The 8,042-nt window shown below is 35.5% G+C and overlaps 1 pseudogene across 1 annotated transcript; it reads right to left on the bottom strand.

The window, feature by feature from the left end:
• Nucleotides 1–244: 244 nt before the first annotated feature.
• Nucleotides 245–733, bottom strand: LOC308492476 (magnesium-dependent phosphatase 1-like; annotated as a pseudogene). Its single transcript has one exon. The product of its transcript is annotated as a magnesium-dependent phosphatase 1-like (transcript).
• Nucleotides 734–8,042: the final 7,309 nt, after the last annotated feature.

Consider the following 8,042-nt stretch of genomic DNA (forward strand, 5'->3'; position numbering starts at 1 on the left):
TTTTCTTCTTAAATTTATTTCTTAGCATTACCTCTCAGCATTTTATTTTTTTGCTGCTTTGTATACTGAATCATTTTCTTAATTTCATTCTCAGAATGTTCATTGATAGGGTATAAATATACAACTAACTATTTTTTCTGTCACACACAAATACACTTTAATAATTTACAAACACATCTGAAAATGCCCTCCTGATTTCTTTCGATTTTATGTCTCAAATGAGGCTCATCCACAGGACTGGATCTCAGGGCCTACCTTGGGCCTTTGCAAATGTCTCTACCCCTGAGTTAGGGTTTGAAGACTCATTCCATTCTGGACATGAATGCAGGTAGCATCCAGTTTGCTGACATCTACAATATTCTGCTTCTCATCATCAAAGAAGATCATCAGGGACTAAAGAACTCTGGTCTTTTGCTGCAATGTCTCAGTGTGTGACCTTGCTGCCTGGATAGATTTCCCGACGAACACAGTATCTGACAAAGCCAAATAGCTCCAGTAGTTGGTTGACCCATTTAATCTCACCTGTTGGTGAAACAGCAGCATCAGACACCCCAAGACTCCGAAATGGTTCCAGGACCTCAGGCTCCTCAGGGTACAGTCTGATGTCTGGCTCCACTTATCTCGTACAGTCCCATCACTACTCTTTTGGAATGGGGTATATGTGCGTGTCCACCCAGAATGGCCAGAGCATGTAATCCAGGTGGAAGATGACCAGCTCTGGGAGCCCTGCCATGACTTGCACCCCACACGCCAAGCGCACAGAGGTGAGGCCTTCTCTGGGGCCATACACTCACCTGTAAATACAACCAATTTTTGTAGGTTGATCTTGTAGGTTGATCCTATAATTTTGCTGAACTAATTTATTAGTTCTAATAGTTTTTTTTAGAGGATTCCTTAGAATTCTCTGTATATAAGATCATGTCATTTTCGTATAGAGCTAATCTTACTTCTTTTCTAATCTGTATGTTTTATATTTTTCTTGCTTAATAGCCTTGGTGAAAATGCTCAATATAATGTGGAATAAAAGTGGAATGTGCAGACAGTCTTGTCCTGTTCCTAATTGTTGGGGAAATTTTTTAATCTTTCACCATTGAACATGTAAAAGCTGGAATTTTCATATATGTCCTTTGTCAGGTCAAGGCAGATCTCTTTTCCCTGGTTCACTGAGAGTTTTTATCATGAAAGAATGTTGGATTTTGTAAAAGGATTTTTCTGTGTCTATTGAGATTAGTTACTGGAATTCAAGTTTCTGGATTCTGTTTGCTAGCTTTTTACTGAGAATTTTTACATTCTACATTTATTGGGATATTGGTATATAGCTTTATTCTTGTAGTTTTTTTGTTTAGTTTTGATATCAGGATAATGCTGGTTTATAGAACAAGCTGGATTGTGTTTCCTCCTCTTCTACATTTTGGAAGAGTTTTTGAAGGATTGGGGTTAATTCTTCTTTAAGTATTTAGAAGAATTTACCAGTGAGGTCATCCAACCTTGAATTTTCTTTGGGGGATTCCAATCTGTATACTTGTTATAAATCTGTTCAGATTTTTTTATTTCTTCCTGAGTCAATTTGGAAATTTTTGTCTTTCAAGAATTTGGCAATTTTCTCTAGGTTATTTAATTTCTTGGAATACAATTGTTTATAATTTCCTTATAATCTTTTTTATTTCTTAAAGTTGGTAGTAATGGCCCCTTTTACATTCCTGATTTTAATAATGTTTTTCTTGGTCAGTCTAGCTAAAGATTCCTCAATTTTAGTGATCTTTTCAAAGAAACAACTCTTTGTTTTGTTGATTTTCTCTATTGACTTTTATTCCTTATTTCATTTATTTTTCCACATCATAATCATGATTATTTCCTCCCTTCTCCTCTCTTTGGATTCAGTTTGCTCTGTGGGTTCAGTTTCCTAAGGTGGAAAGTTAGATTATTGATTTTAGATCTTTCTTATTTTTTTGACATAAGTGTTTGTAGCTATAAATTTTCTTTAAGCACTGTTTTTGCTACATCCCATCCATTTTGGAATGTTATGTTTTTGTTTTCACCTCTCAGTATTTCTAATTTTCCATGTGATGTGTTCTTTGGCCCATTTATTATTTAGGAATGTTTTAGTTTCCACATATTTGTGAATTGCTTAAAATTTCTTTTGTTATTCATTTCTAATTTTATTCTATTTGTGCACAGAGATCATACCTTGCATGATTTAGATACCTTTAAATGTATTGAAACTTCTTTTGTGGGCTAAAATATGATCTGCATGTTCCATGTGCACTTGAGAAGAATGTGTAATGTGCTGTTGGTACATAGAGTGCTCTACAGATGTATACTAGGTTTAGATGTTTATAGTTTTATTCGAGTCTTTTTGTTGATCTTCTGTCTTGGTGTTTTAACTCATTATTTCAAATAGGGTATTGAAGTATACAACTGTTAATGTTGAATTGTCTATTTCAGCATTCAAATTTGTCTGTTTTGCTTCATATATTTTGGAACTTTCTCATTTATTGTATTCATAACTGTTACATATTCTTGAAAAATTGCCCATTGTATCATTATAATGCATTCTTTGTCTGTAATAATAATTTTTGTGTTAAAGTGTATTTTGTCTGATATTAGTATAGCTACTCCAATTTTTTTCTCATTACTCTTTGTGTGGTAATAATATTTCTGTTCTATCCATTTACTTTTAATTTATTTTTGTCTTTGAATCTTAAGTGTGTCTCCTGTGTACAGCATATAATTGGATCATGTTTTCTAGAACATATTCTGCTTCTTTTAACTTGGGTTCTTAATCCATTTACCTTTAGTGTAATTTAGTGTAAGTTAAGACTTACTCCTGCAATTTACTATTTTTCATATTTCTTATATCATGTTTGCTCCTCCATTTCTCCATTACTGATTTATTTTTTATTAAAAATACTTGTTAGGTAAACGTTTTTATTCCATGTCATTAATTTTACTTTTTAAAATGTTTTCTTAGTGCTTGCTGTGGAGATTAAAGTAACATTTTGACTCATAACTGGGTAGTTTAGATTAATACTAACTTAAATTCAGTTGTACATAAAATCTTTGCTCCAGTTTGAGTGAAGTATACAACACTTAACACACTTTATACCTTTTAACCCCCCTCCATTTACAATGTAATTATCTTAAGCATTTCATTTACATATGTTTAGGAATACATCATATAATGTTATAATTTTTGCTTAAAGTTTCACACATAATTTGGAAAACACAGCAGGAGTTTAAAAGGCTATTGTGTTTACCCATATTTTTGCTGTTACCACGACTTTTTCCTATCCATATTCTCCAAGGTTTTCTCTTTTCTTTTCTGTTTAGAGAACTTTCTTGTTTATGCTTTCAAACTATGTCTGCTGACAACAAGTTCTCATAATTTTTCTTCTTTTGAGATTGTCTTGCTTTTTGTTTCGTTTCAAAATATTTTTGCTGGGTATATAATTCTAGATTGACAGTTCTTTTCTTCAGCACTGAAAAAATGTTGGGACAGTAACTTTTTGCCTTTAAGCTTGCTGATAAGAAATGTATTGCCTTTCAAATTGTTTTCCCAATATAAGTAAAATGTCACTTACTTTTCATTGGCAGAAATTTGATTCTGATGTGTCTTGCATAGATATCTTTGGTTTCATCTTTTTTAGAGTTAGCTTGGCTTCTTAAAGCTATAGGTTTATGTCTTTTGCAAATTTGGAGAAAGTTCAGCCTTTACTTTGTTACATAACGTTTTAGCCTCAATCATTTTCTCATCTCCTTCCAGGACTCTAATGGCATAAATGTTATGGGTTTATATAGTTCCACAATTTCCTCGATCTGTCCATTTCCCCCCTTCAGTCTATTTTTTTCCCTATTGTTCATATTGGGTAATTTCTACTGTTACATTTCAAATTTACTAATTTTTTTTATCCCCTCCATTTTAATGTTGACCCTGTTTTTAGGGTTTTAAAATTTCATTTACTGTGTTTTTCAGTTCTAAACATTCCATTTGCTTTTTTTTCTTCTATTTCTTTTCTGAGACTTTCCATTTTTTTTTTCATTTGTTTCAAGAGTGTTCTTTATTGCCCACTGAAGTATTGTAATACTGGTTGTTTTAAAATCTTCATCAGATAATTCTAACATCTCTGTTATTTCAGTGTTTGGCATTTATCAATTGTCTCTTTCCATTCAAGTTGACATTTTCTTGTTTCTTGTCATGATGAGTGATTTTCAGTTGAAATACAGATATTCGGGATATTAAGATATAAAATTGTGGGTCTCTATAAACTTTTTGTTTTCACTGACTCATTGCTGCCATGTGGGGGTACAAATTCAGGCTCCCCACTTAGTGTCTGTTGACACCCAAGGTGGGGAGATGTCTCTTGTTACTTCTGGGTAGGAGCAGTGTTTCTGGCTCCCCATGGTTTTCCACTAATATCAGTCTGGTTGTGAAGGCCGGGAGGGCCTCATTACTGCACCACACATAGCCTACACTGACACTATGATGGGCAGTGGTAAAAGTTCTCACTTTCTACTAGGTCTCCCCTGATACCACTTAGTGGGGAGGGAAGGGATGCCTCATTACTTTAATATAGAAGTGAAATTCTACACCCCCTATGTGTTCTCCATTGACACTGCGGTCCAACAGAGATGAAAGTCTCTGCTCCCTACTCAGCTCTTTCTGCCATTGAGAAGGTACAGTTAGTGACGAGAATGGAGTGCCTCATTACAGCATCAGAAGGATTGAAGCTAGGGCTTTTCATTCAACTTCCCATTCAGGCATTGGTAAAGTGAGACCACAGATTTTATTCTCTGGTGTTTGGCTGGATTAGAGTGGTTATTGTCTAAACTTGTTCTGTCTTCTTACGCTGTCCCTTTCCCGGTCATTTGGCTAGAGAGAACAGGATTTTATAGGGGCTTTCTTTTTGATATGTACCTATTGGTATTCCTGAATTGCTGTTTTCTCTGTCTGCAAATCTGGGATATGAGGCAAAAAGAAAATCTGGAGAACTCACTGTGGGGTTTTTCCTCATGTTCCAAGTTTCCTGATTTGTCTGACTTATTATCTCCACATTTTAGTGTTTTCTTATATTTTAAAAATATAACATACAGGATTTTCATTTGTACTTACCAGGAATAATAGGGAAAAGTACTTCTACTCAACTTTCCAAAGCCAAAGTCTTCAGTACCATATAATCTGTTGCCACATAATCTAAAGTTCCCTAATTTGGCAGTGGTTACTAGGCATGGCCCTTAAAATCAAACCCTCAGAATGAGATTTTAGGAACCACACTGCTGTTAGTGAGTGGGGTGTCATAAAAATTCTAAGTTTTTTGTAATGGTATGAGGTGAAGTTAGAAGTTGAGGGTCTGGCATATGAATAGTGGTGGTGGTTGATTTATATGTATGCCGTGATAAATATAAAAATGTTGTATTGGCTGGTGTTTATTGTGGCGTTTGAAGTCTTGCAGAAGGAACATAATAGGACCACGTCACTTAAGTGCCTGTCAAGATGAAACTGTATGTCCTCAATGTTTATCTCATAAGCTGGAAGATATAGTTATTTCTTTTTTTATCCCCATTATTTTAGTTTCCAATTAAGTCGATATACAAGCACAATATTATATTAGTTTGAGGTGTACAACATACCAATTAGACATTTGTATAACTTATGAAGTGATCACCCTGATAAGTCTAGTATGCATCTGACACCATATATAGTTATTATGATATTGTTGACTATATTCCCTTGCTGTACTTTATATCCTGTGACTGTTTTTATAACTGGCAATTTGCACATCTTAATCCCTTTCCTTTTTCACCCGTACTCCAAACCCCCTCCCATCTGGTAACCATCAGTTTGTTCTCTGTATCTCTGAGTTTATTTCTGTTTTGTTTGTTTGTTCATTTTGTTTTTAAGTTTCTACATATAAGTGAAATCATATTGTATTTGTCTTTCTCTGTCTGACTTATATCACTTAGCATAATACCCTCTAGGTCCATCTATGTTGTCACAAGTGGCAAGATTTTGCTTTTTTATGACCGAGTAATATCCCATTGGTTACATGTACCAAAATTTTGTATCCATTCATCTATTGATGGATACTTACATTGCTTCCATATCTTGGCTATTGTAAATAATACTATAATAAACATAGGGATGCATATGTCTTTTGGAATTAGTATTTTGGGTTTCTTCAGATAAATACCCAGAAGTGGAATTGGTGTTTTTTTTTTTTCTTTTGTCTCTTGTTACAGTCTTTGTATTAAAACCTGTTTGGTCTGATGAAAGTATTCTACTCCAGCTTTTCTTTTTTTCATTTCCACTTGCCTAAAATATATTTTTCCATCTCTTTACTTTCAGTCTGTGTGTGTCTTTTGATCAGACATGGATCTCTTGTAATCCATTCTGCGACCTTATCTTTTGATTGAAGCATGTAGGTCATTTACATTTAAATAATTATTGATAGGTATGTAGTTATTGCCATTTTATTATTCATACTTGTGTTCTTTTCCTCTTCCTCCTCCTCCACCTCCTCCTTATCCTCTTCCTTCTCCTGCTCCTTCTTCTTGTTCAAGAAGTCCCTTTAACATTTCTTGTAAGGCTAGTTTGCTGTTGATGGATTCCTTTAGCTTTTTCTTATCTGAGGAGCTTTTTATCTGTCTTTTGATTTAAATAATAGCCTTGCTGAGTGAAGTAATCTTGGCTGTAGTTCCTTGCTTTTCATCACTGAATATTTTGTGCCAATCCCTTCTGGCCTGCAAAGAAATCATCTGACAATTTGATAGGAGTTCATTTATAGGTAACTAACTTGCTGCTTTTAAGATTCTCTCATTGTCTTTAACCTTTGGCATTTTAATTATGATGTGTCTTGGTGTGAGGCTCTTTGGGTTCATCTTGTTTGGGATTCTCTGTTCTTCCTGGGCTTGTATGTCTATTTTTTTTTTTTTGCCAAGTTAGGGAAATTTTAAGTCATTACTTCTTCAAATGAGTTTTCAGTTCTTTGGTCTCTCTCTTCTCCTGGTACTCCTGTGATGTGAATGTTTGTACAATTGACGTTTTCCCAGAGGCCTCTTAAACTATCATCTTTTGGGGGGTTCTTTTTTGCTTTTTGCTGTTCCCATTGAGTATTTTCTGCTATCTTGTTTTTCACATCACTGACTCAATCCTCTGCTTCATCTAATCTGCTATTGATTGTTTCTAGTATATGCTTTCTTTCAGTTCATGTATTCTTCATTTCTGACTGGTTCTTTTTTATACTTTCTATCTCCATATTTATGTTTCCTATCTCTTTGTTAAAATTCTCCCTGTTTTATCTATTCTTCCCCTAAGTTCATTGAGCATCCTTATAACCAGTGTTTTGAACTCTGCATCTGGTGGATTGCTTGCCTCCATTTTGTTTAGTTCTTTTTTCTGGAGTTTTGTTTTGTGCATTCATTTGGGACATATTTCTTTGTCTCCTCATTTTGGCTGACTGCCTGTGTTTGTTTCAATGTGTTATATTGATCTGCTACATCTCCCAATCTCGGTAGGGTGACCTTATGTAGTAGGTGTCTGGGGCTTGATTCAGTCTCCCTGGTCACCTGAGCCTGTTGCTCTAAGGGTGTCCCTTATGTGGGTTGTATATGCCCTTTTGCTGTACTTGAGCCTTGACTACTGTTGGCACCTCAGTGGGAGAGATTGAACTTCAGGCTGTTTGGCTGTGGTAAATAGCCATGTCTACAGCAGAGACAACAACCCCTAAGAGGGGTTGTTGTGCAGGGGCTGACCGCACAGAGCAGGATTCCTTTTAGCGGGGCTCTGGTGCTAAAGGAATCGAGTTCACCCTTTGGGTGTGTCATTTGTAGAGATGGTTGAATGGTGCTCTGGTGATGTCTGAAGCTGGTCACCAGGTTTGTTGGTTCTGGGTCCTCTTGGGAAGGATTCTGATGCAAGTCAAATTCAGCTGCTGCCTCTGCTTGGCCTGAGGCATCCTAGTATGAACTACAAATTGACCTGCAGATGGTTGCTTCTTGTGCTGGTCTTGAGGCACCTGGGGGAGGCTAAGCTGTGAACTGAGTTT

Source organism: Rhinolophus hipposideros, assembly GCF_964194185.1.
Source record: "Rhinolophus hipposideros genome assembly, chromosome: 24".
Lineage (NCBI taxonomy): Eukaryota > Metazoa > Chordata > Mammalia > Chiroptera > Rhinolophidae > Rhinolophus > Rhinolophus hipposideros.